An 11,942-nucleotide genomic window follows, 5' to 3' on the forward strand; every position below is an offset into this window, starting at 1 on the left:
ACAGAGCTAAGTGGCAGGGTTTGAGAGGATTGATCAAAACTTGAAAGTCCTATGCAGAAAGATTATGACTCACTGAAGGCTTGGATAATTTTTAGAATTTTTAAGTAATAAAATATTTTTAAACTTAGGTATGTACATTTTTAGACATAATGCTATTGTACACTTAGACGACTTCATTATAGTGTAACCATAACTTTTATATGAACTGGAAAACTGAAATTTTTTCTGACTCACTTTATTATGATATTCACTTTATTACTGTGGTCTGGAACCCTGGAACCAAACCTGCAGTGTCTTTGAGGTATGCCTGTGTACTGGTTTTAGAAACAACTTCATCAACCAGAATAGAGTGTTTATGTACCATTTACTTTTCCTTTAGCCTTACAGATTTCACTCACTTCCAAAGTTACTTAGGTCAGCGCCTTTTTTCCCTAACACTTTCAGTTAAGTTGTTTCTTATATTTCTAATACAGTTAGATACTTTTATCACATTCTGTATTCCGTTGTGGAATACTTCAACTTCTTAATTTTTTTAATTTGCATATATTAAGGTTCACTCTTTGTAAAGTTGTATATAGGTTTTAAGAAATGCATTTGCAAATGAAATCTGGCATCATAATATCATACAGACTAGTTTCACTACTCTTAAAAAGTTCTCTGGGCTTCATCTATTCAATCTTCCCCAAATCCTAAGCCTCTGACAAACACTATTTTCTTTATCATTGTCTTTTCAGAATGTCATATAAATGAAATTATATAATAGAATAAGACAATAATCATCAATGGAATACTATAGAATCATAGCCTTTTCAGAATGTCTTCTTTTACTTATGACTGTACATTAAAGATGCATCCATTTATTTACATGGCTTAATAGCTTATTTCTTTTTAGATCTTGATTGTTCCAATTTTTTACGATTACAAATGAAGCTGCTATAAACAGCCATGTGAAGATTTTTGTCTGAACACATGTTGTCTCGATTAGTCTAGGTTTTTGCCTTTCCATATATACTTTAGACTCAGTTCATCGGATATCTAAATAGCTTGCCATGATTTCGTTTAGGATTGCAGTAAGTCAAGCTGTGAAGAATTGCCATCTTGACAATATTGAGTCTCCCAATCAATGGATATAGTGTATCTCTACATTTATTTAGATATTTGATTTCTTTCATTGTTTTGTTTTCTTCAAATCCTGTACGTATGTTAGATTTGTACATAAGTATTTTATTTTCTAGGTGTCATTGTAGACATTTTTTAATTTTTTAGTGCTGGAATATAGGAAAGCAATTGACATTTGTATACAGACCTTGTATCCTGTGACCTCACTATAATTGCTTATTAGTTCCAGTTTTTACACAAATGGTTTGGGATTCTTCTACGAACACAACAATATCATCATCTGCAAATAAAGACTGCTTATTGCCTTGTCACCTTGTTTCTTCCTTTCCAATCTAAAGTTTTCTTTTCTTTTGTCTTACTGCTCTATCTAGGACTTCTAGTATGATGTTGAATAGAAGTGATAATATAGAATAATCTTGCTTTCCTCCCAATTTTAGGCAAAAAGTACTAAGTCTATAGTCTTCATCAATTTGAGGCAGTATTCTGCTATACTGTTTGCTGAATTTCTAAATCATGAATGTGTTGCATTTTGTCAATGCTACATGTTAAAAATATGGCCCTATGATTTTTCTTCTTTAGCCTGTACATTGGCAGATTATATTGATTTTTAAATATTGACCCAACTCAACCATGCTTGCCTGAAATATCACTTACTAATGGCATATAATTATTTTAATATATTATTAGCCCTGATTTACTAATATTTTGCTGAGTTTTTTTTATATCTATGCTCATTGGATATATTAATTCATAGTCTTCCTTCCTTGTTGGGAAAAGCTGAGTGTTGGGAGAAGTTGAGGCAGGGCTTGCATGTCTGACATAACATAAAATTCTTGGAACATGTCCAGGGTCCAGGGTCTAAAACCCCTTGTGGCCTTTGTAACACCAAGCTCTGTGCTAAAGGGTGGAAGACCACCCTGATGCACCATAATCTAAGCCCAGGTCATAAAACCCCTCGTGGCTTGGACAGAATACAGGGCTCGTGGCTCTGGAATGTGTCTAGACTTGCTGGCTCCTTGCTCCCTGCTTTCCCGAGATCAATTGTAAAAGAACAAATAGTAGAGCATATGCTAAACCATCACAGCTGTAAAATCATGTGCTTAATGCAATGCTCCCTTTCCACCCCACATTCTTACCACCTGTTTGATCACCAATAAATAGTCTTGGCTTCCAGAGCTCAGGGCCTTCGCAGCCTCCATACACTCTAGCCATGGCCCCCTGGTCCCACTTCTCTCTCAAACTTTTTCTCATGCCTTTGACTCTGCTGGACTTCCTCACTCCCACGACCTGGTGTTGGGTCTGATCACCCCAACACTTGTAATATTTTTTTATCTGGTTCTGGTAGTAGAGTAATGCTGGCCTCATTCCTTCTATTTTCTGGAAGAGCCTGTGGAGATTTGGTATTATTTCTTCTTTAAATGGTTGGTACAATTTGCCAGTGAAGCCATCTAGTCCTTGTAATTTCCTTCTTGCAAATTTATTAGTTATTGATTTGATTTCTCTAATTGATGTAGAGGTATTCAAGTTATCTATTTCTCTATTTCTCCTGTATGAGTATTGATAGTTTGAGACTCTCAGGAAGTCTTTTCATTTCATTTAAGCAATTAAATTTCTAGGCATTTTAATGCTCTCTATGTACTGATTTCATAACATCCTATCAATCTTTTGATAAGCATTCTCATTTTAATTTAGTTCATAATGTTTTTACATTTTTCTTGGGATTCCTTCTTTGATTCATGACTTATTTCAAAGTATGTCTAATTTTCAAACAGTTCTGGCTCAGAATTTGGTCTTCCTTGTTGATAGTACTATTCACATCATCTCTGTTCTTATTTTCACGTTCTTGATTAACCAATTACTTGCAGAGGGGTGTTGAAGTCTTCACTATAATAGTGGATTTATCTATTTATCCTTTTACTTTATTCAGTTTTTGCCTCATGTATTTTGACACTCTCATTAGATGCATACACATTAAGGATTTTTATGTCTTTTTGGATAATTTATCCCTATATTGTTATGTATCTCTTTATCCATAATATCCCAAATTCTAAAGGCTTTGTCTGAATATAGGTAATTCCACTTTCTCTTGATTCATGTTGGCATAGTATCTTTTCCCCTTCCTCTACTTTTAACTATCTGAATCTTTGTATTTAATATGAGTTTCCTGTAAACACCATATAATTGGGTCATGTTACCATTGTTGTTTTTAATTCCCATTGTAATACGTCTTTGATGTATTTAAAGGTAAATGGTCTAAAGAACTTGTTGATAGAATCGGATTAATATTTACTGTGTCTGTAACTTTTTTCTATTCATTGCATTTTTCCCTTTGTTCAAATTTTTCATCTTAGACATTTACATTTGGTCCTAGAATTCCATTTTATATGGTTGATCTATTCATTCAATTATGCTAATCATTTAAGCCTTTGAGCATACACTGTTTTAAACCACTGTTTTAAAGCCTTTCTGATAATTCCAATATCTGTGTTTGTTCCTATTGACTTTTCCCTTATGAGTCACATTTTTCTGTTTCTTCACATACATATTTTCTTATGTTCTGGACTCTAGATTTTGCTGTCTTATTTGAAAGGGCATTCTGGCAGGGAAATTATTACACATCTACCTGCATATGATCCTGTAAGGCTTGGTTTTATGCATTGCTAGCTTGTGTCCATTTCTGTCTTTCCACAGTTCTTGGACACAGCACCAACAACTCTATAGTTGACCCTCTAACACCACATGTTTTAACTAGGCAGTTTTACTTATATGTAGATTTTCTTCCACCCTCTGCCACCCTTGGGGGAAGGTAAGACTGATGTCTTCTCTTCCTCTTCCTACTCAATATGAAGATGACAAGGATGAAAAACTTGATAAACCCACTTCTATTTAGTGGATAGAAAATGTATGTTCTCTCCCTTTTGATTTCCTTAATAACATTTTTTCTCTGGCTTACTTTACTGTAATATAGCATATAACACATAGAACATATAAAATATGTGTTAACTGTTTATTTCATCAATAAGGCTTCCAGTCAACAATAGACTATTAGTAGTTAAGTTTTGTGGGAGTCAAAACTTATATACAAATTTTTTTACCATTTGACAGGTCAGCATCCTTAACCCACCCAATTTTCAATGTTCAACTGTATATACTGAAAAAGAAAGGAAGTGATTCTCCACATCTTCACATTATACCTATATATAACAAAGGAATTTCCACAAAGAACTCAGACAGAAAAGTTAAAAGAAAATACTATGTATTACTTTTAATGCTTATATCACACTAATATCAATAAAAATTCTAAATGCCATATATGTATTTCCTTATATAGCCTTACTCTGGTTTCATTTCAGATAAGACAACCAAGACTTTTAGAAGTTAAGCATCTTGACAAGTAAATTTAGCACATTTCCAGAAGGAAAGTAAGAAAACAACCTACCAGAAATTGTATCATAGCCATAATTTTCCATATAGATTACAACCAATTCATATTAAAACATGAAATCCTGTTTTAATCCAGGTAAGTCATAAGTGATCAAAATTCATGAATAATTAACATAATTGTATATGTATCAATCAATTATATTTACTAATCTTCAGGGGTCAGTTCTGATCCTACAGTCTCTTCCTTTAAAATGATGCAATTAAAATAAGTACCATTTTCCTTAAATATTAGTATCTTCCTAATACTATGAGGGTTTCCATGTCATTTATGTGGTGTTTTGGCTTTCTTCCTATAGCTTATCAGTGGATAATGGCTTACAAAATTAATGGGTGAGAAAAAAAATCAACTATGTTTTATGATTATTATACCAATGAGTAAATAGGCATGCATCATTTACCCAGGAACAGATGTATTACTCAAGCAAGGGCTTAGACTATCTCTCAATCAGGACTAATGGGACTGTATTTTAATGACAAAATTCTTCAAAGTACCAGATCAGATCTAAATCAGTTCATTTTGCTAAAAGGAAAAAAGCAAGTATGCGCCTTGCTGCTCTGGCCTCTGCCAGGCTACTGCTTCAGTCTTGAGGATTTATCTTAGAAAATGTGTGAAGTATTTGAAAAATCATGAGGGACATCAAAGAACACATCAATAAAACAATACTACAGTAAGGCTATGAATGCCTTTGAGGTTTGCATATTTATTTAATATTTCATCTGTTACCAGCTAAAAGCAATGTTTTAAAATAAGAAAAAATAATTTTAAACAAGCCTTTAAAAATACTGACAGAATACCACCCACATAAAAATAAAGCCAAAACTTTGAGATGTTATCAAACATGTATCTTCTTGGTATATCATTAAAAATTACCTCAATAATTTAATAAATATCTCGCTTTCCAGATAACACATTTTAATGTTTTAAAGAAACCTGTCTTTTCAAAGGAAAGCTCATGAAACTCATGAGCCGGTGAGAGGAGTCACAATGTTATGAAAGGAATCAGAAACCTTGGATCTCTGATTTCAATGTCAGTTTTTACCTAATTCAATTCAGTTTTGTGGTGTCATAAAATCGTAATTTTTTTTAACAAAAAAATGCTGATCTAGAAAAAAGGTGTCATACAGATGGCAGTAAAGTCCAAGGACAGTAAAACAATAAACTGGTAGTATTTCAGTCCATTCATGCTGCTATAACAAAATACCAAACCAGGTAATTTATAAACAGAATTTTATATAAATTCTGTTTATATATAAACAGAATTTATTCTCACCATTCTGGAAGTCAGGAAGTCCAAGGTTTACGTACCAGCAGATTCACTCGCTGGAGCAAGCTCACTTTGTGCTTCCAAGATGGCACTTTCACATGGTGGAAGGGGAAGGAAGGGGCAAACTCTGCCACTCCAGTCCTTTTATGACACTCATTTATCAGAGCAGAACCCTCACAGCCTCATCATTTCCCAAGGGCCACACCTCTTAATACTATCACTTTGGGGGTTAAGCCTCAACATAGGAAGTTTAGAGAGAAACATACACTCAAACCATAGCAGACAGAAACACGTAACAACAATAATAGAGGAGATGAACTTCAGGCAAGAGATGTCAACACATCTTCAGAGATGGGAAGCACACAGATGACTGAGCAGAGCAAAGAAATGTGCACCCTAATTGGCTAAAGAGTGATTTCTGATTCAGATAGCAGAACTCAAGAAGTAGTCAGTAATCAATGGCACCAGCCACCACTGTAAGCGGTCTAGAGAGGGAGGACTAATGCGAAGGTTAGTTAAGAGTCTAATTAAGGAGTTCTTAACTCCCTGAGATCCTCTTCCCATGAAACAGCATGGCTGACTGTGCTTCTACTACCTTGGCAAATGTAGTAGGCAGAATTCTAAGAATGACCTCCTTTGAGTGCTGATGGAACCTGTGAGCATGATGAGATATCACTCCCCTAGTTGTTACATTATATGGCAAAAAGGAAATCCAGATGCATCACATGAAAATCACATCAGCCCTTTAAAAGCAGAAAGTTTCTCCAGCTGGTAGCAAAAGAAAAAAATGAAGTCAGAAAGATTCAAAGCCTAAGGAGGATTTGATGTGCCATTGCTGGCACTGAAGGTAGTAAGGACCGGGAACCTCAGAACTATAATTTCCAACAACCTCAGTAAACTTGGAGGCACTCTTCTCCAGAGTCTCCAAATAAGAGACTGGCCAAAACCATAATTTTAGCTTTTATGAGACCCCTAGCAGAGGACCCAGCTAAGCCTGCTTGAACTTCTGACCTGTAGACCTGTGAGCTAATTAGTGGATGTTGTTTTGAACCACTAAGTTTATGGTCATTTGTTACGCAGAAATAGAAAACTAATCACTCTGTCTATTATTATAGTGGATACTATACTACAGATAGTAGATACTAAAATCTACTATTATTTATAATTATATGCTCTAACATGTTATGTGAAACAAAATATTGTATATTGCCCATAAATTATGCAAATACTCTATTTATAACATATCTATGTAATTAACTTGAATATATATAAAGAGACAGGAAGTTTATTTTCTGATGTTTACCAAGGTAGATGTTAATAAGTCTGTGAAACACACTTAAAAACTACCAAGGCGGAGCATATATTTAAAGATAATCTCCAATATGGAAGACAGAAGACAAAATCAAACTAAACAAAGAAGACTCAAGGAAATAAATGGAGCAGCAATGGAAAGCAGAGGGGAACTCCAAAATACCTAAGATTAAAACAATTACACAGATAAGATAATTGAGAGTCACAATCAAAAACTCAGAGTTCTTGGAAATAAAATAGAAGAAAAGAAAGAGAACAGCTGCTGAAACAAAAGACTTCAATAGAAACTTTGGAAAATAGAATTGAATCATCTTGTAGATGAGAAAAAAACCAAAGAGCGTATTAGTACATCAACAGAGAAGATTGAATATCTGTCCATCAGAAATTCCAGAGAGGACAAAAATACAGATATTACAAACAACTTCCCAGAACTAAACACATAGATTTCAGATTAAGATAGTCTATTAGGACCCCAGCACAACAAACTGAAAATAACTCATACCACAGTGCATCATCTCCTACCTACAGCCACACCCTTGCGTGGTTTTTTTTTTTTTCCCTCAAAAGTCCATCAACTTTGACTTTGCTTTCCTTTTTTGCAAGAATATTTTCAATGTTCCTGAAGTGCCTGTCCCTGACATTGTCACAGGTGTCATCCTTGATCAGAACAGAACTCCTCCTTTAAACAAAAGATCATTCTTTTTCTGATGGTCCCGGCTATTCCTCACACTTGTTCCAACTGCCTCAGTGGCCGTGATCCATTCTCTATCTAGTATTGCTGGATGTTTGCAACTTAACATTCTTGGATCTCCAGTAATCTCCAAGAGATCTTTATTATGCAAATCAACCCCTCTACACCTAATTTCTTAAGAGGTTCTCCATTTCTCAAGCTCATAAATAAATGAATTCATATGGCTATTTACCAAAGTAAATTACTATAGTTTCAAAGAATAAATTCCATGCCCCTCCCTTCATGGTAGAATGACATATTCCAACAGCATATTTTCCAAGTGAATGAATATTTTCCATGTACCCATGAGCTGCCAGAGGTTAGTGTGTAATATGCCAGGTGAAGACAGGGCAGTTCAAATTCCCGTTTTGAAGAAGACACTGCTATGCTAAAACAGAGTTGGAAACCCTGTAGGTTTGCTCTGACCTGGCTTTGCAAGAACAGTTTAACAGACCTTGCAGCCTGTTTCTACTCAGAAGACAAGGAATGATTCATGAGCCAAATTTTAGGTTCCACATGTTCCTTTTTGCCTGTCACATTCTGAAAAACAGTGTACTACTCGTGTGCAGAGAACAGGACACAATGCCTTTAAGCCCTAGTCGTCTTTCAACAACATAGTGGAAGACTAGAAGATGTGGCTTTTCAGAACACTTATGTACAAAACAATCAACTTGCAAATGACAGAATAAAGACAAAACTGAAAAAAGAAGAACGTTTTCAACCAAGAGATTCTAAGATAAAGGTTACTATTCTCCTAGAATTTTAATGTATCCATTTAGTCACTGACCCCTGGAGAATGTCAAGTTCCACATTTGCATTGAAATGGTAGCGAACGCTCATGCTTGTTAGCAGTTTATCACACCAAGATTGCTCTGTTACTCTCTTCCTCTTTCTGTGTATATGTACAATCTTTTTTTCCTCCATTGTAACTGTCAAATCTCAATATTTTTTCTGAAGCCTGATAATAGGGTTGAAAAATGTGACCAAGTTAGACTTCAGAAGAGATTCTTTTAAGTTCCAGTTTATGTGTGCAGGACACGCAGGTTTGTTACATAGGTAAATGTGTGTGCCATGGTGTTTTGCTGCACCTATCAACCCATCACCTAGGTATTAAGCCCAGCATGATTTAGCTATTTTTCCTGATGCTCTCCTCTCTGCCCTTTTTCCTACAGGCCCCAGTGTCTGTTGCTCCCCTCCCTATGTCCATGTGTTCTCATTGATCAACTCCCACTTATAAGTGAGAACACACTGTGTTTGGTTTTGTTTTTGCATGTGTTTCCTGAGGGTAACAGCTTCCAAATTCATCCATGTCCCTAAAAAGGACATGATCTCATTCCTTTTTATGGCTGCATAGTGTTTCATAGCATATATGTACCACATTTTCTTTATCCAGTATATCATTGAGGAGCATTTGGGTTAATTCCATGTCTTTGCTATTGTGAATAGTGCTGCAATCAACATACACATCCATGTATCTTTATAATAGAATATATCATCTTTATAAAAGAATGATTTATATTCCTTTGGCTACATAGCCAGCAATGGGAATGCTGGGTCAAATAATATTTCTGGTTCTAAGTCTTCTAGGAATCACCACGCTGTCTTCTACAATGGTTGAACTAATTTACATTCCCATCAACAATATAAAAGTGCTCCTCTTTCTCCACAACCTCACCAACATCTGTTGACTTTTTAAATAATCGCCATTCTGACTGATGTGAGATGATATCTCATTGTGGTTTTCATTTGCATTTCTTTGATGATCAGTGATGTTGAGCTTTTTTTCATGTTTGTTGGCTGAATGTATGTCTTTTGAGAAGTGTCTGTTCATATCCCTTGTCAACTTTTTAATGGGTTTTTTTCTTGTAAATTTACTTAAGTTCCTTGTAGATTCTGGAAATTAGACCTTTGTCAGACGGAGAGATTGCAAAAATCTTCTCCCATTCTGTAGGTTGTTCGCTTTGATGATAGTTTCTTTTGCTGTGCAGAAGCTCTTTAATTAGATCCCATTTGTCAATTTTTCCTTTTGTTGCAATTGCTTTTGGTGATTTCATCATAAAATCCTTGCCAATACCTATGTCCTGAATGGTATTGCCTAGATTTTCTTCTAGGGTTTTTATAATGTATAGTTTTATACAATTTATAGTCTTGGGTTTTACATTTAAGTCTCTAATTCATCTTGAGTTAATTTTTACATAAGATGTTAGGAAGGGATCCAGTTTCAATTTTCTGCATCTGGCTAGCAGTTCTCCCAGCACCACTTATTAAATAGGAAATGCTTTCCCTATTGCTTTTACTTGGTTTGTCAAAGATCAGATGGTTATAGATGTGCAGTTTTATTTCTGAGTTCTCTATTCTGTTCCATTGGTCTATGTGCCTGTTTTCATACCAGTACCATGCTGTTTTGGTTAGTGTAGCCTTGTAGAGCTTGAAGTTGTGTAGCCTGATGCCTCCAGCTTTGTTCTTTTTGCTTAGGATAGTCTTGGCTCTCAGAGCTCTTTATTGGTTCCATATGAATTTTAAAATATTTAAATTTTTTTTTCTACTTCGGTGAATAATGTCAATGGTAGTTTAGTGGGAATAGCATTCAATCTATAAATTGCTTTGGCACTATGGCCATTTTCACAATATGGATTCCTCCTACCCAAATGTAAACACAAGTATCAATAGCCAAGTTGACCAAGTGGAAGAAAGAATATCAGAGCTTGAAGACCATCTTGCTGGAATAAGGCAGGCAGACTAGATTAGAGAAAAAAAGAATGGAAAAGAACGAACAATGGGACTACGTAAAAAGACCTTTAGATTCAAGAACTATGAGACTATGTAAAAAGACCTTCAGAAGAGATTCTGTGCTAAATGAACACAAATGTGAACCAGCCAAAGACTCATCATGAGATGTAAATTTGGATACAAGACTTAATATTTTATTAAAGTTTTAGGGTACATGTGCACAACGTGCAGGTTACATATGTATACATGTGCCATGTTGGTGTGCTGCACCCAGTAACTCATCATTTAACATTAGGTATATCTCCAAATGCTATCCCTCCCCACTCCTGATAACAGACCCCAGTGTGTGATGTTCCCCTTCCTGTGTCCATGTGTTCTTGAAGACTTAACATTTTAAAGAGTACTCTGTAACAGCAGGTTAAGGAGTCCTTCAATCATAAAGGAGGACATTGAAATAAGTTAAACTACCTATTGCCTGTTTTCAAATAGCCCATTGGAGTCTTACTGTACAATGACAACACAAGCAGAAATTGTCCCAGTGGCTGCCTCCTGGGTCGAGGTTAGCTGGCAGTGATGCCCACACCAATCTTCTCTGTTGAGATAACTCCTATCTCTTATCTCCCTCCAAGTTCTTTTAATATCTTGCTTTTACTTTCATTCATTAAAGCCCTCTTAGTGAAGATGTTATAAAGATATTATGAAGAAACAGGATGTTTGACATGCAGGTTTCAAAGCCTGCTTCTATATGCCTGGGTATTTGCATTTTATCCAGACAAAAACCTGTAGCAGTAATAGATAAATGTATAAACAGGGTGCCATCTGTTTCCATTTTTCCTTTTTAGAGGCTTAAAAGTTTACATTACTCAGGTCATCTCCACTATATCACAATAGCAGAATAAGTTATACTCAGAGCTTGCTCGGTCTAAGCAGGCAACACTTCCTCGGCAGCTCGGGGACCCATAGGAACCCTTGACATAAAGCAAATAGTGAGATGAACCTGAGTGAATCAGAGACCTTCAAGTGAAATATGAGGAAAGCTACAAAGCAGTCTGCCCAGGGCCATTAAGATGAAGACTATTAAGATAATACTAATCCCTGGCCTAGCCCCACCATCCACACACTCCCAAGTCAGAAGTTGTGGCTTGCAAGTGGCCATTTAAATTATTCAATGGGCATAAAGTCTCCACTTGCTAACAAGATCATCACTTTGATAGCTCACAAAATAGATCTAAAATCTATACTTTGATAGCTCACAGAGTAGATCTAAAATCCTAAAAAGAAAGATAACAGCAGAAATAGGCAGCCAATAGAAAGGCAACATCCCCCATTTTATTTCTCATATG

Source organism: Pan paniscus, chromosome 5, assembly GCF_029289425.2.
Source record: "Pan paniscus chromosome 5, NHGRI_mPanPan1-v2.0_pri, whole genome shotgun sequence".
In the NCBI taxonomy this organism is placed as follows: domain Eukaryota; kingdom Metazoa; phylum Chordata; class Mammalia; order Primates; family Hominidae; genus Pan; species Pan paniscus.